We start from the raw sequence: 24,953 nt of genomic DNA, 5'->3' as shown, positions 1-24,953 counted from the left end.
AGCAAAGAAACTAAAACAAGCATATAATCTGACAGACTGAATTTAATAACAGTTCCCAATTATTGAGCGCTTGCTGTATGCCAGACACTGTACTAAGGATTGAACATACCTGACCCATTTACTCCTCACAATAGCTTTCTGAAGTAGGTACTATTATCTCTGTTTTACAGATGAGAACACGGAAGCTCAAAAAAGATAAGGAAGCTTTTTCCACTACAAATTTGAAGGAGCATCAGATATGCAAAGATCCTAAAATGGGAAAGTCCAACGTTGCTGGAAAATAGAGTTGCAGGAAGAGAGGTCTAAAATTATACTGATGAGGCAAGGCAAGGGGAGGCCAGATCCCATGGACTTAACAAACATGATAAAAATGTGATTTTTATCCTAAAGAGCTATGAGAAGCTATTTGTTGCGAATACTGTTACCTTGAATTCATGATATATAAAGAATTCTCAAAACTCAATGTTAAGGAAACAATTTTTTAATGGTCAAAGGATTTAGTGTGTGCATGCTCAATTGCTCAGTCTCTCCAACTCTTTGCAACACCATGAACTGTAGCCCACCAGGCTCCTGTGTTCATGGACACTTCCCTAAATACAATATACAAATAACAAATTAGCACATAAGAAAATGTTTAATATCATTTGCTATTAGGGAAATGCAAATTAAAACTGCAATGAGGTGCAAGTTTGTGTCTATTAAGGTGGCTAAAATAAAAATAATAATACCAAGTGTTGACAAGGATGGAGGACCACTGGAACTCTCCTACATTGATGGTAGAAATACAAAATGGTACAGCCACTCTAGAAAACAGCTTGGCAGTTTCTTATAAAATTAAACCTATACTTAGAATATGACCCAGCAATCCCACTCCCAGGTATTTATCCTAGAGAAATGAAGATTCACGTTCACACACACACCAAAAAAAACCTGTATACACATGTTTATAGTAGCTCTAGTCATAATTGCTCAGAATTGAAAACAACTCAGAAGTCCTTGGATGGATAAGCAAAAAAAGAAGTATGTTCATACAATGAAATACTGCCCAGCAATACAAAGGAATGAACTATTGATACAAGTAACAACTTGCGTGAACCTCAAGGGTATTATGCTGAATGAAATAAGGCACACTCACCAGTTCCCTGGTGTGTAAGATTCCAAATGTATGACAGTTGGGAAAAGGCAAAACTAGAGAGATGGAGATCAGATCATTGGTTGCCAAGGACTAGGAGCCAGTGGAATATGTGATTACAAAGGAGATGCATGAGGAAGATTTTTGTGACAATTGAACACACTGTATTCTGAGTGTGATAAGGGTTACATGAATCTATACCTGTATTAAAACTCTTAGCACTGTCCCTCAAATAAAGTACATGGAGAAAAAGAAAAGACTCTACAGGCCAGTATTGCATAACTCAAACAGAACGTCTGCCAGCTGGATTCAGCCCATGAGCTATGAGGTTTTAACCTCTGCTCTTTAGTTTGCTGTGCTCATATTAAAATAGAGGACCTCAAAATAATCTACTGTGTTAGAAGTCAGGATAGTTATTTCCTTTGGGGAAGAGGGGTGGATAGTGACTGACAATCCATATGAGGGCTTCTAGGGTGCTGATAATGTTGTTTTTTAATCTGAGTGAATTAGGGTAACCAACCACCCAGTTTGTTCAGAACAGAGGGGTTTCTCAAGATACAAATCTTTCAGTGCTGAAACCAGAACACTTTCAGGGAAATTGGAACATTTGGTCACTCCAGTGGGTATGTCCACTTTGTGAAAATTCATTGAGCTGTATATTTGTGATTCGTGCATTTTTCTATATGTGTGCTATAAAATACTTTGAACGGAGCACAGATGAGATCTGGGTAACACAGGATACCCTAGAACTGTCATTTACAGTAGCATAGACTTAACTCAGCTTAAAGGTTACATTATCATTTTTCTCAGTCATGTCATAGAAGTAAAACTGTCATGTCATAGAGATAAAATCTAAATTAAACTTAGATATTTTTTCACATGAACTACTTTTTTACACATAGCAACACTTTTCTTCATATATACAAGTAATTTCTAAACTTAGACAGGACTTTAGATTTTTCCCCCCTATTAAAGTTCATCCTGCTTCTGAGAGCTTCTAAAATATTCTATTCTATTTTACTGAATGTATCTTTGGATTTGGAAATTTAATATCTTAGCCTGGACCTGCATGATATTTTGCATGCTATTAAAAGGTATGAGGACTTCCCTGGTGGTCCAGTAGTAAAGAAACTGCCTGCCAATGCAGGGGACATGGGTTCCATCCCTGGTCTGGGAAGATTCCACATGTTGAGAGGCAACTAAGCCAGTGCACCACACCTAGTGAGCCTTCTAGTCACAACCACTAAAGCCCATGTGCCCTAGAACCCATGCTCCACAAGAAAGAGTAGCCCTCAAAATAAGCCCATGCACTGCACAGAAGAGTAGCTCCTGCTTGCCCCAACTAGAGAAACCCTGCTCACAGCCAAAAATAAATAAATACACCCCAGATTTAAAAATGGATGTGAGAGTTGGACCATAAAGAAACCTGAGCGCCAAAGAATTGATGCTTTTGAACTGTGATGTTGAGGAAGACTCTTGAGAGTCCCTTGGACTGCAAGGAGATCAAATCAGTCAATCCTAAAGGAAATCAGTCCTGCATATTCACTGGAAGGACTGATGCTAAAGCTGAAGCTTTAATACTTTGGCCACCTGATGGGAAGAACTGACTCATTGGAAAAGACCCTGATGCTGGGAACAATTGAAGGCAGGAGGAGAAGGGGGCGACAGAGGATGAGATAGTTGGATGGCATCACCAACTCGATGGACATGAGTTTGAGCAAACTCCGGGACTTGGTGATGGATAGGGAAGCCTGCCATGCTGCAGTCCATGGGGTTGCAAAGAGTTGGACACGACTGAGTGACTGAACTGAACTGAGATTTAAAAAATAAAAGGTATGAAATAGCTCTCATCCACCAAACTCTATCCCCTTCACCCACCCTTGACATCATATATCAAAACCACCACTTTTTTCTGAGTTGCCCCTCCCTTGTTGACCCACCTACCAATAGAGTTCTGAAACCTTAGAATACTTCTGTTGTTACAAATTCAATTAAATCTTATTCAAAATACTTGGGAAATATATGTACCGATAAGGAGATTTTATGGTTAAACAAGTGTAGTGGCCATGTGACATGTCACTTAGAAATACCACCACCCCCACCCCTCACCCCCTCATCCCCTCCTTTAGAAATGAGACACTTAGGGATGGGATGGAGAGGGAGGTGGGAGGGGGGATCAGGATGGGGAACACATGTAAATCCATGGCTGATTCATTTCAATGTATGGCAAAAACCACTACAATATTGTAAAGTAATTAGCCTCCAACTAATAAAAATAAATGGAAAAAAAAAGAAATGAGACACTTATTCCTAGCTGCTGGAAACTACTGGTTGCTGACCACTCATGACTGAGTACTTCCTCAGAAATTGTCCTGGGTTGCCCTTTCCTCTGCTGCTGCTTAGGTGCTTGGTCCTTCTGAGGCAGCTAAGGCCATTTTGTGGTGAGACTCTCACTTCATCTGGGTGACTAGCACCACTCCAAGCAGCCCCCATCTAGCATTTGCCTGCACTATGGCCTCCACCTTGGAGCTCACCTGCATCTATTCAGTCCTCATCCTGCGTGGCGATGAGGTGAGGGTCAAGGTCACTGAGAATAAGATCAATGCCCTCATTAAAGCAGCCGATGTAAATGTTGAGCATTTCTGGCCATGCTTGTTTGCAAAGGCTTTGGCCAGTGTCAACATTGGGAGCCTCATCTGCAACGTGGGGGCTGGTGGACTTGATGCCCGCAGCTGGTGCTGCAACCATAGGTGGTCCTGCCCAACCCACACTGCTGCCTCAGCTGAGGACAAGAAAGTAGAAGCAAAGAAGAAGAATTTTAAGAGTCTGATGATAACATGGGCTTTGGTCTTTTTGACTAAACTTCTTTAGTAACACATTCAATAAAAGCCTGAGCTCTTTGCTACTAAAAAAGAAAGAAAGAAAGAAATTGTCCTGTGTTGAACCTGCCTTGCCTAAGGTTGTGCCCCCTTCTCAGGGGCAGCCCACATGCAGTGGTTGCTCGGTGAAGGTCACAAAGGCCTAGTTCCTTTGCTTCATTTTAGAACACTTCTGAAAGACTATCTCACTCTGTGAGATTGCAGCCTCGAATTGCAACTTTTTCCTCTCTATCCAATCTTGTTTTATATATAAAAATTAAAAAAATTTTATTGGCATATAGTTGATCTATAATGTTATGTAAGTTTCAGTAGTACAGTAAAGTAAGTCAGTTACACATATATACACATCCACTCTATTTTAGATTCTTTTCCCATATAGGTCATTACTCCTCACTCCTTTACAGTTGTTGTTCCCAAAAGCAGTCCCCAGTAATCCACCTATCCACAAATCTCAAACTCAGAGTGTTTCCCAGGGAACCTTGGGAGGAATTCTAAGATGGCTCTCATGATCTTCACCCTCTGGAATTCACATCTCTGTATAATCCTATCCCTTTGAGTGAGTAGGGCCTGCAACTTGTTTTTCACCAATGGAATATGCCAAAGTTGGTGGGATGTCACTCCTATAATTAGATTACAAGGTAGATATGAGTGCTTCTTGCAGACATACACTAGAGAGATTCCTTTGCTGGCTTTGAAGTAACTGCCATGTTGTGAAAGGGACTATGGAAAGAGCCACATAGCAAGGATCTACAGGTGGCCTCTAGGAGCTGAGAGCAGCTCTTGGTAAATAGCTATCAAGAAAACAAGAACCTCAGTACTACAGTTGTAAGGAAATGAAGTCTGCCACCATTCTGAGAAAAGTGGATCTTTTCCTAGCTGAACCTCTGATGAGACTGGCCAACACGTGCACAACACCTAGATGGTAGGCTAATGAGACTTTGAGCAGATTATCTAACCAAGATGAGCCCATTCTCCTCACTCACAGAAACTATGAGATAATAAATGGATGTTGCTTTAAACTGTTAAATTTGTTACGTAGCAATAGAAAACTAATACATACACCTTGTAGACAGGAAGGTATGGAGACTGACAATCAGTCAAGGAAGACTGGAGACTGACAATCCTTCATGGTGTACAACATTTGATTTTGAAACTATATAACTCTTTTTATAGATATCTCAACTTGTATGGAAAATCTTTTGTTGAGGATTCTTTTTTTTGTAGGAATGTGTACATACAGATCTCAAATTCTCTATCCCTTCCCCCTACCCTCCCCCCCAATAACCATAAGTTTGTACTCTGTGAGTCTGTTTCTGTTTTGTAAATAAGTTCATTTGTATCATTTCTTTTTAGATTTTGCATAAAAAGAAGGATTGTATTTTTAATTAGGTAAATGGATATCTGCTCCAGAATGGAATGAAATTGAGACATTCTAAAACTTTTCAGTATCTAAATTTGTCAAACAGTCAAAGGAATTAAAAGCAGAGATAACTTATTGGAAAGATTTTGTCTTATAAAAACATTAGTCAAGAAAATGTACTCTGAATGGAAGCAAAAAGACAGAACCTGTGAATATATTTGAGTTGAAGTATATATCCATTTCTAATAAAAATATTAGTATTGGGAATGTCTTCCATTTAGTAGAATTGTTTTTTCTTCTGTGGAGGGTGTTTTCTCAGTTAAAAACATTGTGATGAGAAGAGTCAATTGAAGATGTTTGCCATTTCAAATTTGTAAAGATTTGCAACTATGAGACAAACTGCAGGCAATTTTATGAAAAATGCAACTGTGAAACAAGTTGCAGACAATTTTATAAAAAAATTAAAATATCACAACCATATGGAAAAATACATTTTCAGAGAATTACTGACAGTGTGATGTTAGAGATAGGTGTGGCTAAGAAACCAATTAAAGTATGTGGATATATACCAAAAATTCTTCTGTTTGTGTTACTTTTTAATGTTCAAGTAATCAATACAAATAAGTGTTTTTTACTTTAATGTGAAGTGACATATGTTTTTACTTTTAGAAAGAATTTTATTTTTTAAATTAGTTTTTAACAGTACTGTTTTATAGTCTACGAATATAGTAAAGCCAATTTGTTGATAAATAGGTAAATATTTCATATATATATTGAATTACTTTAGTGCCTCCTTTCACTCTCTAAAGTATCCCAGTCTAGTTAATATGGTCTCTAAGGCTTTAGGCTCTTTCCTCTTTGTTTTTATCCCTATCCTTTAGCATAGCAGTTTCTATAACCCAGATCTCATGTCATATGTAAATTTCACCTTCTGCAAATATAAAAGGGTCACTTATTTGGGTCACTTAAGCTACCCATTCTTTATCACATTCAAGTGGGATAACAAGGAAAGAGATGTGGAAAGTTTAGAGGTATAAACAGGTTCTTGTTTTTGTTTTCTGGGAGGCCATTTTTTGCCAATTAATTCATTAACAATTCCCACAAGTTGCCTCAGAAAAAAAATTGTTATCTCCAAGGACATGTGAGTAAAGCAATAAGAAAAGAACAAAGCAAAAGAAAAAAGCCTACACACATATGAGAACACAGAGAGAGAGAGAGAGAGAGAGAGAGAGAGAGAGAGAGGGATAGCAGCCCTAGCAAACAGTAAATGATTCTGATGGGAAAAAAAGCACCAGTGTTGTGAGGGCAGGAAAGTAAAGCCTATAGGAACCCTAGACACTTGTGCACTGGTCCCTGGGAGGGAAGAATTTATGCCATTCTTCAGGTTACAGTGCCTCAATACCTTCAATGTCAGAATCCTTAGCATTAGGTCACCATTGTAGAAGAAACCATTTCCCCCTATTTACTAATAGAACTCCTAAATTTTAGCCAGCTAGATGGCTATCCAGCGAGAGACTACATTTCCTCATCTCCCTTGCCACTTGAAGCAGCCAAGTGACCAAGTTCTGAAAAATCAGTGTGAGCTATTCCACATATGACACTAAAATGGAAAGTTCATGTTCTCTTTTGGCCCTTTCCCCCATCCTGCTGGCTAGGAGATAACAAAAGATGAAGCAGCCACCTTGGACTCAGACATGGCAGAGCTTCTTTACCAGCCCTGGACCACTTACCTCTACACTGTTAACATAAGAGAAAAACCAACTTCTATCTTGTTAAACTACCTGTGTTCAGTCTTGGGTCTCTTTGTTACAGTACCTGCACCCTCCTTAATAAAACCATGCTGAGCTGAACTTGCAAAATTTTAAAAGTACACATGAGTCACTACAATATGAGTAGACAGACCACTGGGACAAAAAAGAAAGTCCAGCATAGAACCAAACACATAGAGAAAATTAGTACAAAATCAAATCAGTGCAGTAAGCATGGACTTTATTTTTTGAATGAATGGTGTTGATACAACCAGGTAGCTGTACTACAGAAAAAGATAAATTTCAATCTCTTCCTCACACTATACGGTGGGTTAAAACTCTAAGTGGAACAAAGATTTAATGGATTTACCTTTGAGCCAACAGTTTTATTTATGCAAATATATTCACAATAAGGACACTTCTGTACTTTATGGATAATGTAGGTACATTTTCTCATTGTTTATAATAGCAAAAGATAGGAAAAAACTTAAATGTCTAACAATAGGGGATTAAATTTTAAAAACTATAGTATACGATAGAATGCTATACTATATATGAAGTTGTAAGAAAGAATGGGAAAGCTCTGTAAGCACTGATATATCTTCAGGATGTACTTAGGTGAAGAAAGCAAGATGCAAAATAGTATGAAGTAATAAGGTACATTTTGTATAAGTTAGGGGAGAAATTAAAATATATATTTATTTTTGTTTGTATCTGTATGAGAGTGAAAGTGAAAGGAAACGTCACTCAGTTGTGTCCAACTCTTTGTGACCCCATGGACTGTAGTCTGCCAGGCTCCTCTGTCCATGGAATTCTCCAGGCCAGAATACTGGAGTGGGTAGCCGTTCCCTTCTCCAGAGGATCTTCCCAACCCAGGGATCAAACCCAGGTCTATGCATTACAGGTGGATTCTTTACCCTCTGAGCCATTAAAAACCACTAAAAGGATATATCAGAAACTAATAAAATGGTTAGTTATGAGAGTGGAAAGAGTGGGGTAGATGGGAACAGGAATGGTTATGTGAGTTCTAAATTTAAGTATTATGTAAATAATAATTCATCTCACACACTTGCAAAGTAATGCTCAAAATTCTCCAAGCCAGGTTTCAACAGTACATGAACTGTGAACTTCCAGATATTCAAGCTGGATTTAGAAAAGGCAGAGGAACCAGAGATCAAATTCCCAGCACCTGTTGGATCATCAAAAAAGTAAGAGAGTTCCACAAAAGCATTTACTTCTTCTTTATTGACTATGCCAAAACCTTTGACTTTGTGGATCACAACAAACTGTGGAAAATTCTTTAAAAGATGGAAATACCAGACCACTTGACCTGCCTCTTGACAAATCTGTATGCAGGTCAAGAGGCAACAGTTAGAACTGGACATGGAACAACAGACTGGTTCCAAATCGGGAAAGGAGTACGTCAAGGCTGTATATTGTCACCCTGTTTATTTAACTTATATGCAGAGTACATCATGAGAAATTCTGGGCTGGAAGAAACACAAACTAGGATCAACATTGCCAGGAGAAATATCAGTAACTTCAGATATGCAGATAACACCAGCCCTATGGGAGAAACAAAGAAGAAGTAAAGAGTCTCTTGATGAAAGTGAAAGAGGAAAGTGAAAAAGTTGGCTTAAATCTCAGCATTCAGAAAATGAAGATCATGGCATCTGGTCCCATCACTTCATGGCAAATAGATGGATAAACAGTGGAAACAGTGACAGACTTTATTTTGGGGGGGCTACAAAATCACTTCAGATGGTGACTGCAGCCATGAAATTAGAAGATGCTTGCTCCTTGGAAGAAATGATATGACCAACCTAGACAGCATATTAAAAAGCAGAAATGTTACTTTGCCAACTAAGGTCCATCTAGTCATGGCTATGGTTTTTCCAGTAGTCATGTATGGATCTGAGAGTTGGACTAGAAAGAAAGCTGAGCACCAGAAAATTGATGCTTTTGAACTGTGGTGTTGGAGAAGACTCTTGAGAGTCCCTTGGACTGCAAGGAGATCCAACCAGTCCATCCTAAAGGAAATCCATTCTAAATAGCTCCAGGAATTGGTGATGGACAGGGAAGCCTGGTGTGCTGCGGTCTATGGGGTCGCAAATAGTTGGACACGGCTGAGCGACTGAACTGAACCTAATAATACCTTATTAAGAATTAGACAGTCATCTAGAGTTCTGAAAAATGAGAACAAGAAATTATTATTTTCATTCTGAAAAGAAAGCTAAAAGGAATGATGCAATGAACACTACCAGAAGAGGGCAGGCTTGGGTGAGCCACAATAATAGGTATTGTGAGGCAAAGATGAAACATGAGAGCTTAGAAGATGGAGTTAGAAGAAAAAGAAAGAAAGAAAATGGAGTTAGATGGGGAAATGGACAGGCCAGGACAAAAGCCAGTCTAGTTCCACACAAATGTCTGAGCTCCACCAAGATTTACTAGATTATATGGTAGATGAAACTCCACATGATACAAAAAATGTAATACAAATTGAAAGAGGAGCTATAAAATTTTATCAAGTACCCCAGGTGAATCTAATGCACAATAAAATTTGAGAATTGCAGTTTTCTGGAATCTATTCACCAAGGTAGTTGTATTTGTCATTGTGAATAATTAAATTTGGTTTAGGGGGAGGGCTGGACAATTCTACAAGAATTCAACCCAAGGACATGCCTAAGGCCTCAGTGACATCTGGGGACTCTAATAGTTCATGATCAAAGACTGGAATTAAAGTAAGTGAAAAAAAGAGAGGGAAAAGAAACACTTTAAGAGAAAAAAAAAAGAAAAATTTGAAGCAAGGCAAATTTGAGCAGACACTGGCCTCATTGTAAGATGAAGAAACAAACCCACAAGTTCCAACAGATTCTACGAAGGAGGAAACAGAAAAGGCTCTGTCTTGAAAGTAGGACTCCATCTTGGGCGGGACCGTGGACTTTGAGCTATATACCCAGTATCTGTGGAAACGACATACCACTGGAAAACCAGGCCCCCGGAAGGAAGAGCCCCAGGGCTTTCCGTCGCCTAAAAGAATACCCTAATTATCTGTGTAACCGAATAGAATTCTATTCTATTCTAATCATTCTTTTATGCTTATTGGGGTATGACCACAGGCCTATTGATAACTGTCCACTGTTAACTACCTAGGCTTAAGGCATATGAATCACAGGTTAACTTTGATTGTCAAGGAATTTGGGGAGGTGGGTTTGTGCACGTACACTTAGGGTATACACGGTTTTCACCAAAAACTGGTCAGGGGTCCTTGGCTAAGAGGAGACTCTGCCTTGGGCCTGCCAGTGTAATAAACTGCACTCCACTATCTGCATCGTGCTTCTGAGTGAGTTTGTTTCCCGCAATGCGTGGCTACAACACTACAAACTGAAAGATACTGTTCACATATGCATAATACTAAAATAATGATTGGTCACACAATGAATCATCAACCACATTTCTCTCACTATTAGCCATATTATCATGAAATATGAAGAACAGTGCATTATATATATTCAGAGATAATTTATTTTCACTAATGAAGGTAAACAGTGTCATGGATAATTCAAGCTTTCACATAATTAAAGCTCACCACTCTGTGCCTCAGACAGTGAAGAGTCTGCCTGCAATGCAGAAGACCTTGGTTCGTTCCCTGGGTTGGGAAGATCCCTCTGGAGATGGAAATGGCAACCCACTCGAGTTTTCTTGCCTGGGAAATCCCATGGATAGAGGAGCCTGGCAGGCTACAATCCATGGAGTCGCATAGTTGGACACAACTGAGAGACTAACACACACACCAGTTTTGGCTGTAGAATATATTTTTTAAATATGCTCAAAAGCAAACATCACAATTCAGATGATAACAGATAACAGATGAGTGCCTGTAAGTTATTTGCTTTATAGCAAGTATAGAGTATGAATCTCTTTACAATAATTCAACTTATAGGCAGCACTTTAAATGTTGTTAAATTTGTTTTAATTATTTGGGGGGCAAGAGGTGAGTAGTGACTAAAGAGGGGCTAACAGTCCCTTTGCTAATTGGCTGCTCATTACTTGAGTGTGTTTATGAAATTTCATCAGGCTTATGCACTTTATGTATACTTCAATTGAAAGGTTAAAAAATAAAAAGATGAGGGAAAGTATGACAGGAAAACAAACAAAATACATTATGAGAACTAAACAATGCTAGAGCAGATACTGTTATTTTCCTGTAAGTTTGAATAGAACCATACAATCTTGGTCACTCTCATCAATCTATAGATACCTATAAACTACATGTGGGGTAGTATTTAGATGTGGATATGAATAGCTGAACAAGTGTGAATTAAATTTTTGTGATTGCTCTACCAAAAACAATAACAATAAGATAAAGCTTTTTGGCTATATACATTCTCTCAAATTTTCTAGAGGAAACTCATATTGTCTGCAAAAAATGACAGCTAGTTTTGTCTTTTCTTTTATAATATTTATACATTTTTATTTATCTTTCTCACTGATTGGCACTTCCAGGAAACTGTTGACAAGAAGTCATACTATTGAACATCTTGTTTTTGTTTCTGACTTTTATCAGTACTTTCGCCTGTATATCAAAGCTTTTCAACTTTTTTGATCATGTCTTGCAGTTTAAAAAAATTATTTTACATTCCAGTATATACACACACACACCAAATTCTCAAGAAAAAATGTTTATCCTTTCTATATGCAACACACTCTAACATTTTACGTCCTAGTTTATGTTTTCATGCTGAATGCATTAAAGATCTTTAGTGACAACTGAGAAAATTTGAATATGAACAGATTTTATCTGATATTAAGAAATTATTGCTATTCTTCATTAAGTGTAATAATGATACTGTGATTATATGGAGAAATATGCTTACATTATAAACACTGAAGGTTTTAAAGGCAGGGTGACGTGATAATTTACTTTGGTGATGGACACACCTATTATATGGCTTTCCTTGTTTTGGGGATCCTTTGTGACAAAGGATCTCAGCTCCCCAAACCAGGACTGAACTCAGGCCACAGCACTGAAAGCCCAGAATCCTAACCACGAGGTCACCAGGGAACTGTCTTACATGACTTTTTAAAAAAGCTGGCAATATCAAGACCTGGTGAGGATGCAGAGTAATTGAAGCTCTCATATATTGTGGTAGGAATACCAAATGGCACAGCCATTCTGGAAAACACCTCGGCAGTTTCTTATAAAGTTAAGCATACACTTATCATATGACCCAACACTCTCATTCTTAGGTATATATTCAAGATAAATGAGAATATACATCCACATAGAGACTTGCACATGAATGTTTATAGCAGCTCTATTCATAATAACCAAAAAGTGGAAATAACCTTAAATGTCTGTGAACTGACAAGTGGATTTTTAAAAGTATGGTACAATGGAATAATACTCATCAATAAGAAATAAACCATTATTAAATGCAAAAGCATGGTTGACTCTCTAATGCATCACATTAAGTCATAAGAAGCCACATTCAAAATGCTATATACTATCTGATTCCCAGGGCGAGGAGTAGGATGAGGAAGGTTGGTGCTCAGGGCTGTGCAGCTGCAGGATCAGAACCTAAGAGTGGATGGCTCCTTACATTTTGCTCCATAGACACACCACTTGCCTCTCCCTAGTCATAGCCCTGATGATTCCATTTATATGATGTCCTGGAAAAGGCAAAAAAAGGAATAAAATGAAGATCAGTGTTTGTCAGGGATTGGGGTGGGGAAACGGTTGGTAACAAAGGAGTAGAATGACAGGATTTGAAAGGGATCAGTCATAGAATATCACCTGATTGTGGTGGTGGTTACATGACTGGGACTGTATGCATTTATCTAAATTCAGGTAACAATACACCAAAAAGAGTGAACTTTAGTCCACACAAATTTTTTTAAGTGAACAAAAATCAAGAGAAAATCTAAATAATGAGTATATAATAATTCATGATATTATTTTCTCCACTTTTCCTGATGCTAGGTATTTTTCATAATAAAGAGTAGAACATCAAAATAGCAGTTGCTTGCAAGCATATTGATTTCTCAACCCATTGTTTTAAAAACACTGTGCTAAATTATACATTGAAATATGTATATTATCATTTGTAAAATAGATGACCAGTGCAAGTTTGATGCATGAAGCAGGGAACTCAAAGCTGGTGCTCTAGGACAACCCAGAGGGATGGGGTGGGAGGGGGATTCAGGATGGGGGGACACATGTGTCCCATGGCTGATTCATGCTGATGTATGGCAAAAACTACCACAATACTGTAAATTAATTAGCTTCCAATTAAAATAAATTTTTAAAAATGAAAAAAATAAAAACACTGTGCTAAATTATACATTTCTGTAATGTTTGAATATTTACCACAGGATGGATAAACAACAAGTTCCCACTGAATAGCACAGGGAACCATATACAATATCCTGTGATAAACTACAGTGGAAAAGAATATATGTATAGGTATAACAGAATCACTATGCTATACAGCAGAAACTAATACATGATAAGTAAACTATACTTGAAAAAATACATTAAAAAATTTCATCTTCTGTTCAGTAAGTGAAAGCATACTTGAAGATCAAAAAAATTTTAGGCACTTCCCTGACTGTCCAATGGTTAGGGCTTCAAGCTTCCACTGCAGAGGGCATGGGTTTGATCCCCATGAACTAGAATCCCACTTGCTGCAAGGGATGGCAAAAAAAAAAAAATTGTTTTAAATTTTAACAAGTCTTGTGTCTCCCATGAAGGAGTCAGGCTGGCAGGGATAGTTCTTCATATCAAAAGCTCTAATTAAATTGGAAACAATTAATGAGACTTATTATGGAACAGGCATAATGCTAAATATTTTACATGCTATATCAGTTTGCTATGGCTGCCATAAGAAAATATCACAAGTTGAGCGACTTGAACAACAGAACTTTAATTTCTGAGTTGTGGAGACTAGAAGTTTGAGATCAAGGTTTCTTCCGAGGTCTCTCTCAGTTGACTTGTAGACCAGCGTCTTCTCACTGTGTCCCCCCCTGGTCTTTCCTCTGTGCACATATGTTCTGAGGTCCTGGGGGGTTAGGACTTCAATGTATGAATTCTTGAGTGACACATTTCAGCCCATAACACATGTATTATCTGATTTATCTAACAATATTATAAGGTACATTCATCCCCCATTTTACAAATGCAGAAGTGTGTGGGAAGAAGTCAAAATATAAACTCAATCCATTAATTAAAAAAAAACTTCAAGAAAAATGCTTATTCACAAAAAGGCATTTTGTAAAAAGTTTCACTTTTAATTAAAATATAAAGAGATGGAAACAACTAAAGCAGTACAGATTTTTATTTGAAAGGGAGGTGATTTGGCTCTTTCAATTTGTCTGCTAAGGCAAATACTATTTCATTTCTGTGCAATTTTTGTTTTCACCCTGACTGGGCCTCTAGGTAGATGTGACCCTCTACCCTGTGGGGATTTCTGCTTCCCTTCCAGTCCTTCTCTTTACATAGCAAAACCATGTCGCCAGAGAGCTAAGCTGAAAGAATCATTTCAGCTATCTCCAAGAGGTTACCATAGAATTCTCTTCCTCCTTCTGTAACCAGGAAGGGTTAATTTTAAATTCATGCTAGATCTGCTTCTGGGACTTTAACTCTCATCTTGCCACTTGCTTTTGTTATTGTAGCATACATAGTAACTTCCCAGCGGGTGGCTCAGTGGGTAAAGAATCCGCCTGCAATGCAGGAGATCCATGCGACTGGGGTTTGATCCCTGGGTCAGGAAGATCACCTGGAGAAGGAAATGGCAACCCACTCTTGTATTCTAGCCTGGAAAATTCCATGGACAGAGGAGCCTGGCAGGCTGTGGTCCATGGGGTCACAAAGAGTCAACCACCACTGAAGCAACTGACCATGCATGCATGCATGCATGCAGGCAGGGAGGCATACCTAACGGCCTGCCTCAGGGAGATAACCTGAGCCTGACCACCTATGAAGGACTGTAAGGAAGTGAAACTAACAGGACACCCAGTCTGAGGCTTGCCATTCTAGGAGATATTTGCAAGGATTGAATAGTCTTTTTACTTTGTTTCCTTACCTCCTCCCATTTCTGATCCATAAAAGAACCTGGCATCTAGGCCCTGACAAAACAGTTATTTTGAGGTGCTAGCCTGCCATCTTCTCCATCAGCCAGCTACCCAAATAAAGCCCTTTCCATGTCTCAACCCCTCATCTCTTGGTTTTATTGGCCTAATATGTGGCGAGCAGAGCAAACTTGGACTCAGTAACAGTCCATCTGAAAAAAAAAAAAAAAAAGAGGCTGGAGAGATTTGTTCTATTCCAGTTTGGCCCAACTCCAGACTTTGAAAAAGAGTCACATAAATTTTTTCATACCAATAGCAAGTCAGAAAAAACTGACTATATTACAGCTTCCCTCAACCAGTGGTTCAAGACCAGTCCTTTTGCAATTTAAACCTCATTGATTTACTTTCAAATAAGCTAGCAATCAGATTCGAAGAATATATTTGGGGGTAATGCAGCTTTATTATGAAAATTAAAATGGTCATCCATAAGTAAGCAGTTAGCCATTTGTCTGCCTGAAGCAGCACCAAAACAATCAAACAGAAACCCTAAGAAGTGTTGTTTACATTTGATGTGAGCACTCATTGAAGTAGGGTGAAGTGGACAGAATCTGGTTTCTAACCATACTAGTTGTGTCATCCCTTAGGCACTCAATTCTCAGCAAAAGAACCTTAAAGTTTAATCTGAAACATTTTTGTTTATGTTGAGAACAAACAGACATTATGTTGAGTCCTGCCTAAGGCCACAGATATGAGGCTTTGCACCAAGGCCACAGAAGTGGAGCCCAGAACCAAGGTCACCTCCTAAGCTGACAGAGTGTGTGTGTTAGTTGCTCAGTCGTGTCCAACTCTTTGCGACCCCATGGATTGGGGCCCACCAGGCTCCACCATCCATAGGATTTTCCAGGCAAGAATACTGGAGTGGGTTACCATTCTCTTCTCCAGAGAACCTTCCCGACCCAGGGATCGAACCCAGGTCTCCCACATTGCAGGCAAACTCTTTACCATCTGAGCCACTAAGGAAGCTGACTGAGCCCCTTTGTAACTGTTGCCAAAAGCCCTCTGATCATCACCAACAAGCTTCCTGACTCCCAATTAGGCAAAGGTGCCTGTCAGGGAATGTTTGATGGGAGGGTTCCTATGTGCTGTTTCTCATAAATTCTCTGTTCCTTATCAGCTTCTGCCAGAAGCGAGTAGAACTGCACACAGCTCTCAGGAATGAGGTCATTGTGTGAGACAGGCTGAGGTCTCCTTTAGTAAAACATTCTCTACGACAAAACTGCTTAGTCTCGCCCCCCTCTCTTGAGATATGGATTGTCTCCTGACCTTGTGACCATTATTATCCTTTGCTCCCTTGGTAACGGTTACTGTACATTTGGTTTTCTGATCTTTTATCATTATCGAAAGAAATTTCTTGTACTACAGCATATATATACTCACAGAAAAATCATTAAAGCACCTTTGCTCCATCAGAGCTTGGTTCCCCGTGTCTTTCTTTCTTTCTTTCTTTCTTTCTTTCTTTCTCTCTTTCTTTCTCTCTCTCTCTCTCTGTCTCTCTCTGTCTCTGTCTCTCTCTCTCTCTCTCTCTCTCTCCCTCCCTCCCTCCCTCCCTCCCTCCCTCCCTCTCCCTCAACACAATAGTCTGCATTCAGACTTGTGACTGTTGTAGTGAGAAAGAAAAAAGAGGAATGAAATTTTATCTTTCTTTCCTGAGAACAAAGAGGATAAAGAGAACAGTGAGCCGGCCTGAACATTCCTAGTATTTTTACTTTAACTGCTCCTAACTCTAATGTCTCTTACTAAGCTTGCTTTTCTGACCCCTAACTCTGCAGGAGCTACAATTCACATTTTCTCCTTTGACTCTAGGCTAAATACATCCCCCATCTGGTGTTTACCCTTACAACACCTTCCCCCTTGTAGTTACATATCAGAAAGAACGCTGCAGAGCCACCAAACTCCCAGACTCAATTACTGGGTTACTAATGCCATTTTATGACTTTCTTTGAAACAATGCAAGAGGAAGAAATCAAGATCCTATCACCTTCATATCGCATCACTGACTCATGACTGATAGCCCTTTCCTTATATAAGCCCCTAGACTCCCCCTCATGGAGCAGAGGCACAGTTCTTGAAGCATGAGGCTATTGTGTTCCCCTCTCCGACGGCTGAGACTAAAAGCCACCTTTCTGTTTCCTCCAAATTCTGTCTTCGTATTTTTCATTTGGTTTCAGTGGGCAGAGAAGGCCAAGATTTTAGCTGGCAACATGACCATGCTCCAATCTGGTGTAGAATTTAATGGCAGCCTCATTATACCTCTCCCTGGTTATTTAAATTTGAAATCCTTTGAAGAGGAAACAGACAGAGCTGGATTCCATCTTAGACCAGCCTGTGAACATTAGGTACACGCATGGTCACCCTCCCAATGGACTCTGAACTTTGTGCCCAGTGTCTATAGAGACAGCATACCAATGGAAAACCAGACCACCGCCACACAGCCCCCCCCACCCACCCCGGGGATAAAAGAGCCTCAGGACTTGTACCTAGACTCTCCGTCGCCTAAAAGAATATGCTAATTATCTCTGTAACAGAACAAAGTGGTAAATCACATAATGCTTATGGGTATGACCACAGGCCTATTGATAAATGTCCACTGTTTATCTAGGCTTATGACATATGAATCATGGGTTAACCTCGATGGTATCTCTATTTACCTTTTCCAGACTAGTTTTAAGGAATTTGGGGAGGTGGCTTTGCGCACATACACTTAGGGTATATAAAGTTCCCACAAAAACTGTTCAGGGTCCTTGGCTAAGAGGAGACTCTGGGTTGGGCCCAGCGGTGTAATAAACTGCACTCCACTATCTGCGTTGTCTTTCTGAGTTTGTTTCCCAGAAAGTGTGGCTATAACACCTTCACCCAATTCCCTCTTTTCCATCAACCTTCCCTAACTTCCCATCCCCTTCCTCATTTCCTCCTTATATTCCCATCAGTCATAAGCCTACAATAACCTGCTTATAAAAAAAGTTAATGTCACAATGATTTATTTACTATATTTATACTTATTTATTGTCAGGAAGTGCTTGGTTAACTCTACCACTTTTACTTATTCTGAGGTATTTCCATCTTTGCCTGGGTACATAAAATCTGCTGAAATTGAAGTAAGGAAGCATGAAATGAAAATATCTTCTGCCACATTACTCAACAAGAAATGTCACAGGCATCAGTGATTTCTGGCCTCCAAAAGTTAATGAGAGATCCCAAGCTGCAATCCAACCTGGTGGATGCGGCCACTCCCACAGTGATTGCTGAGGAGTTGGGGAAATGCAGGAAGCAAGGTGAACAAGGAAAACAGGATTGGCCCCAGACAGCGGAGGTGCACATGAAAGGAATGAATGAATTCTGTGAGTCCAGAGGCTTGCATCTTCCCATATATAGAGTGCTAAATTCCTTAACTTGATATCTGATCTTTGATGTTCAGACTGTCCATTCCCTTTGTTGCAAGCTTGTATATAGCCTGACTTCCCCTCCTGCCTCCTTGGAACAGTTTTCTCAGAGCTACTAAGGTGCTGTCCCTGGCTCGGTGTCCTAAACATTCCCACCAAATAAAATAACTCTCTACTTTCAGGTCGTGATTATATTTTTTAGTCAACAGAAGTCTGCCTAAACTGCAGAAGACGCTGCACACCACAGGTGACAAGAAATGCCTGTGGAGGGCACTGGATATGGGTGTTGCACCTGGAGCTTCACAGAGCTGACATTTTTCCATTTCAATAAATACATAAATTTATATGAGGCCTGCATAGCATTCCATTTTATAGACCTATTGTCATTTGTTTTATCAATGTCCTAATGGCAAACATTATTATGGTTTCTGAGTTTTTACCATTACACCTAATGCTTGAAGAAATAGTTTTTTGTATCTTTCAGAATTTGTTATTTCCTTACTATTAATTCTGGCACTCAAAATGCTAGATTCAAGAGGATGGGCACTGAAAAAGTATTTAATGGAAAATACATACATATGTAGGTTGATAAAAATTCAGATCATACAAAATTCAGGATATGGAATTGAAAGTGTCTCCCTTTTACTCCATACTTTCCAAGTCCCTCTTCTTTTCACATGAATGATAGCATAATATATACATGGTATTGCTTTTCTTCATTCAAATGTCTTAGAAAGATTTCCATGTCTTATTTTTCATTTATTTTCCATACTAAAGATAAATAATGAACCTTGAAGACAGTATGTTAGGGTAAATAAACCAGATACAAAAGGACAATTATTATATGATTCTATTTACATGAATACCTACAGGAGTCAGATACATAGGATGGAAATTAAAGCAGCAATTACCATGGGCTGGGAAGAGGAGAAAGAGGGATTTATTACTTAATGTGTACAGAGTTTCAATTTGGGATAACAAAAATATTTTGGAAATGGATAGTAATAATGGTTGCACAATAGTGTGAATGTACTTAATGCCACTGGAATGTGCATTTAAAATGGTTTAAATGGTACATTGTATGTTATGTGTATTTTAGCACAATAAGATAAAATAAAAAGAACTATGAGCACTCTCCTTCATCTTGTTAGCACAGTTAATTGCAAGTAGTCATAATTCTGCATTTTCTTTTTTTTTTTTTTTTTTTCGCGAACGCAGTCCCCCACTACCACAAATTATGCAGTCGAGTTTCCCACATTTGGGGAAATCGCAGGGGTCAGCACATCCGGAGTGCAATGGATAAGCCTCGCCCTGGGAAAACCACCTTCGTGATCATGGTATCTCCCCTGCCAGGTAAGTATTATAATTCTGCATTTTCATAAAGGTAATCGGACACAACTTAGCAACTAAACAACAATACAAAAAAATCTACCCAACATTATATAATGTGTGTGTAAATAAAGTTACTTGTATAAGATGGACAGTATTAAACATAGTCTTTTGCTCTTGAGAGGAAAGCTAGAAAAGGAAACTAGGAGTCAGTACCAGAAGTCTGCAAACAGGCTCTCTTGAGGATCCACAAAGCTAGGCTAGTGGCAAAAAGCCTCATTTTTCTCAATGATGCATCATTTGGATGTATCAAAATGTAACCAACCACTGCCCTACTGAAGGACATTTGTTTCCAATCTTCTGTTACTAAAAGCAGTGCAGTAATAAACACCTTTATATAAACCTCTTAGAAAGGAAGAGGGAATATATATGTAGAATAAATTCTTACCTATTCTGAGTCAAAGTATTTAGGTTTAAATTACGGATATATATTGTGAATTTCCTTCCAAAAAAGTTGTACAATTTACACTGTTATCAATGATATATGAGAGTGTTCTTTTCCCTACCAACACAATGTACTGTCAATCTTTTTTAAATCTTTGTTCATAAGCAAGGCAAAAATGGTATTTCCTTGTAGTTTTAATTTGTACTTCTCTTATGAATAAGGTTGGAAATGTTGGTTCAGTTCAGTTGCTCAGTCATATCTGACTCTTTGCGACCCCATGGACTGCAGCATGCCAGGCTTCCCTGGCATCTCCAACTCTCAGAGCTTACTCAAACTCATGTCCATCGAGTCGGTGATGCCATCCAACCATCTCATCCTCTGTCGCCCCCTTCTCCTCCTGCCTTCAATCTTTCCCAGCATCAGGGTCTTTTCCAATCAGTCAGCTCTTTGCATCAGGTGGCCAAAGTATTGGAGTTTCAGCTTCAGCATCAGTCCTTCCAATGAATATTTAGAATGGATTTCCTTTAGGATGAACTGGTTGGATCTCCTTGCAGTCCAAGGGACTCTCAAGAGTCTTCCTCAACACCACAGTTCAAAAGCATCAATTCTTCAGAGCTCAGCATTCTTTCTAGTCCAACTCTCAGATCCATACATGACTACTGGAAAAACCATAGGTTTGACTAGACAGACCTTTGTTGGCAAAATAATATCTCTGCTTTTTAATATGCTGTCTAGGTTGGCCATAGCTTTTCTTCCAAGGGGCAAAATTAAAAGAATTTCATAGGTGCAGCCACCATCTGCAGTGATTTTGGAGCCCAAAATATGTTAAGGCTTTTATTATTGTCAAACTGCCTTTAGAAAGAGGTTTATCCCTAGCACTCCCTACAAGAATGCGTAAGAATAATAATTTTATTAAATGCTCACCAACAACTAGTGATTATTCTTTTCACGTTTGCCAATTTGTTCAGTCAAATATGAATCTTATTATTTTTACTTTATAATAATATCAGAGTTGAAAATTTTTTCATGTACTTATTGACCAATTGTATTTCTGGTTTTGTCACTAGCCTTTTCATACCTGCTACCCAACTTTTCTACTATGGTAGATGTATATTTCTTTTCTTTTTTTTTTCATTTATTTTTATTAGTTGAAGGCTAATTACTTTACAATATTGTAGTGGTTTTTACCATACATTGACATGAATCAGCCATGGATTTACATGTGTTCCCCATCCCGATCCCCCTCCCGCTGTATTTTTCTTTCTAATTAAAAAATTATAGTCTGCCTCAAGCCTAGAGGCAGTAGTGGCATGTCTTTTGGAAAGTACATTGTGTGTGGAGGAATGGTGAGCATATGATTGTCTTCCTAGTAGCAAATGAGTAGTATCCCTGTCTTTTCTCCTCAGCTCCTGTTTTTCAATGCCCACATCCTAATCTTTCAGGAAGAGGTGGGAGGGCAGTGTACTTTCCCTGCTGCACTTTCTCAACATCTCATTCTCAGCCATCTTCCCCCTTACCACTGTGGGGTGTGTGACTGTGTGTTTTGTTCTCTGTAAAAGGAAGCAGGGATATGGCCTTGCTCTGGCTGGCGGCCTTGGTTCTAATCATTTGTACAGCAGCAGAACCAGGCCTTGTACTCCCTTTTAAAATGAGAAATTCAAAAAAATATAATAAAATAAAATGAGAAATTCTAAAGGATTTGTCATCTGAGATTTTGTTCTTGTGTAACTAAGCTTCTCAAGTGATATGAACTTAGCAGGAGCAGCAAAAGACAGGTCATGTGGTAATCCTTCATTCTTTTATGCATTTGTTTGGACAAACACACTTACTGTACACAGTGCATAACTGTGGAAGATACCAAAATAAATTAAATTCTCTGCCTTGAAGGAGCTCTCAGTCTAGTGACAGTTGAGTAGTATTTATGTCTTCTCTAGATTTACTGGGACAGACATAGAATAAGACCCAGAAGAAATCACCAAGATTGCAGAGAAAATGTTCGCTGTGCCCCTAGGTGAGAGTAGCTTCCTGATTGATTCATGCAACAAATATTTATTGAGTGAAATAATATATACTCAATACAGGAGGGGCAACTACCTCCTGTTTTAACAAGACACAGTAAGTAAGTGAGAATGTGGCAGATTTGTATGTTTCATAGCAGAAAAAAGTTGGGAGACTGCCCATTTGATATCTACTCTGTGAAATGAGGTCATCTACCCACAGGGAGAATGGGGGAAATAAGATTAGAGATTTGAAAAAAGTGAAAACGTTTTGTAGAGTATTGAAGCATAAGTTAACCAAAGAAATAGAGTAGGACTGCTGAGCAGATGTTAAGGGTCAATTGACCTTAGTGATAAAGGATTTATGTTGGTGCCAAGTTGCCCTTGGGGAAAGACTTTCCGAGGAGCTCTTGGTTGCTACTGTGTAGTCACTGCCATACCAGCAGGGCCCTTGAGAGGAACCAGGTCACAGCATAATATCCAAGGGCTCAAACCTTTGCTTCTGTTTGTTTTATTATGTTTTCTGTGTATCTGGATACATTCTGATATTCTGACTCTAGAAACAATATTTGCTAATGTGGTAGGTTAACCTATGAAGATACTAGTTTATTCTTTCTTTTCTCAAGGATAGCTAAAGAATTAGAAGATAAATCCCTTCTGCCTCTTGTGAAAGGATAGCTAAGCCTTTGTTTATGAAAGTCTAGGCTTTTTGTGTTTCAGGAGTTGTCCTTGAAAAAAACGCTCCGTGAATTGAGTCTCAACTTTTAGGAGCATTAAGTCAAATTCCTTTGTCTGTTGTGGATTCATCTTTTTATTATTGACTAATAAGAGGTCCTGTTTAGTAAATGTTTCATTCATTTTTGTGTTTTAATTTTGTTTTATGATGGGTTGTTGTTTTGACATATAGAAATTTTACATTTTATGTCTTGTCTTTTATGATTTTTGTTTTGTCTTTTGTTTAGAAAGGCTTTTCCCCACCCCATGCAAGAAGTTTTAAATATCTGGCTATATTTTCTTCAAAACAAAAAAAACTTTTGTTTTACATTTAAATCTTGAATCCATTTATATGGTTACTTCTGAAAATGTGTTGGGGAGTTTCAAGTAGCTTTAATAAGGTGCTTTCTTAGAACTATTTTCATTTGGAAGTCACAAAAACATAAACAAAATCCAGCAACTATGCAACACAATGTTGCACTGTGTATAAGACAAAAGAAATAATTGCATATGTATTTTCAATATCAGTATAAGAACACTTTTCTTTATTGAACTTTAATGAGATTTCCACCATGAATTGACTTTAAATATTTAATGTACAAAATATTCTGTTAAGAAGTCTTATCTGAAAAAAAAAAAAGAAGCCTTATCTGTATCAATACTAAAATTCAAATACCATGAGCTCCAAGATCAATGGCAGTGCTGCCATTCTATTTGGTTTTGTCAAAGTCACTTATAGCCTTTAGGACCAAGGCCATTCACCTACATTTGTTCAGTTTATAGCCCCAGTTCCTGCAGTAATTTAGCATGTGTCACAGACTCATTGCATGTACCTACAAATATTTAAGCATAACTGCTTGGGAACGAAAACTGAACTAAAGATAGAGGGAAAGATATTTAACTTCAAGAAGCAAGATTTTACTGAGCTAGGGGAAAACAAAGATAAAAGAAATGATATGATATTAGTGCTTTTTGAGAGGTGGTTATGCCATCTAAAAAGTTATGCACAAACAATTTCTGAGAGTATAAATATGTATTTATACATATAAAGATGTCATATATATATATATTTTTTTTAAATTTTGAATCAAAAAAGGAAAAAAACTTGAATCAGTTTAGAAATAATATTTATAAAGTAATATGTATGTATGTATAATCCTACTTACTTTACTTAATATCTCACATAAAAGCATTTTTCATATTATGGTATACTTTTCATAAACATAATTTTTATGACTATATTTCCTCATATGGATGAACCAAAATTCACTCAACTATTACTCTCTAAAGGTAGACATTTGAGCTGTTTTCAATATTCAGTTCAGTTCAGTTCAGTCACTCAGTCGTGTCCAACTCCTTGTGACTCCATGAACTGCAGCATGCTAGGCCTCCCTGTACATCACCAACACCCGGAGTTCATTCAAACCCATGTCCATCGAGTCAGTGATGCCATCCAATCATCTCAGCCTCTGTCGCCCCCTTCTCCTCCTGCCCTCAATCTTTCCCAGCATCAGGGTATTTTCCAATGAGTCAGCTCTTTGCATCAGGTGGCCAAAGTATTGGAGTTTCAGCTTCAACATCAGGCTTTCCAATGAATACCCAGGACTAATCTCCTTTAGGATGGACTGGGTGGAACTTTTGCAGTGCAAGGGACTCTCAAGAGTCTTCTCCAACACCACATTTCAAAAGCATCAATTCTTCAGTGCTCAGCTTTCTTCACCGTCCAACTCTCACATCCATACATGACCACTGGAAAAATCATGGCCTTGACTAGATGGACCTTTGTTGGCAAAGTAATGTCTCTGCTTTTTAATATGCTGTCTAGATTGGTCATAACTT

General features: G+C 38.5%; 1 long non-coding RNA gene, 1 other non-coding gene and 1 pseudogene across 2 annotated transcripts in view; 1 reads left to right on the top strand and 2 right to left on the bottom strand.

The window, feature by feature from the left end:
- The first annotated feature begins 3,643 nt into the window (after positions 1-3,643).
- Positions 3,644-3,993, top strand: LOC110152003 (large ribosomal subunit protein P1-like; annotated as a pseudogene).
- Positions 3,994-10,933: 6,940 nt separating this feature from the next.
- Positions 10,934-24,953, bottom strand: part of LOC139033171 (uncharacterized) — a 55,959-nt gene continuing 41,939 nt past the window's right edge. Inside the window, exon 4 of the long non-coding RNA XR_011485793.1 lies at positions 10,934-12,792. This is a non-coding gene — a long non-coding RNA (uncharacterized lncRNA). The remainder of the gene's footprint in view (positions 12,793-24,953) is intronic.
- Positions 19,832-19,990, bottom strand: LOC139033217 (U1 spliceosomal RNA). The gene has a single exon (XR_011485840.1). It is a non-coding gene; the product is annotated as a U1 spliceosomal RNA (small nuclear RNA).

Source organism: Odocoileus virginianus, chromosome X (genome assembly GCF_023699985.2).
Source record: "Odocoileus virginianus isolate 20LAN1187 ecotype Illinois chromosome X, Ovbor_1.2, whole genome shotgun sequence".
In the NCBI taxonomy this organism is placed as follows: domain Eukaryota; kingdom Metazoa; phylum Chordata; class Mammalia; order Artiodactyla; family Cervidae; genus Odocoileus; species Odocoileus virginianus.
This window is presented reverse-complemented; position numbering and strand designations above follow the sequence as displayed.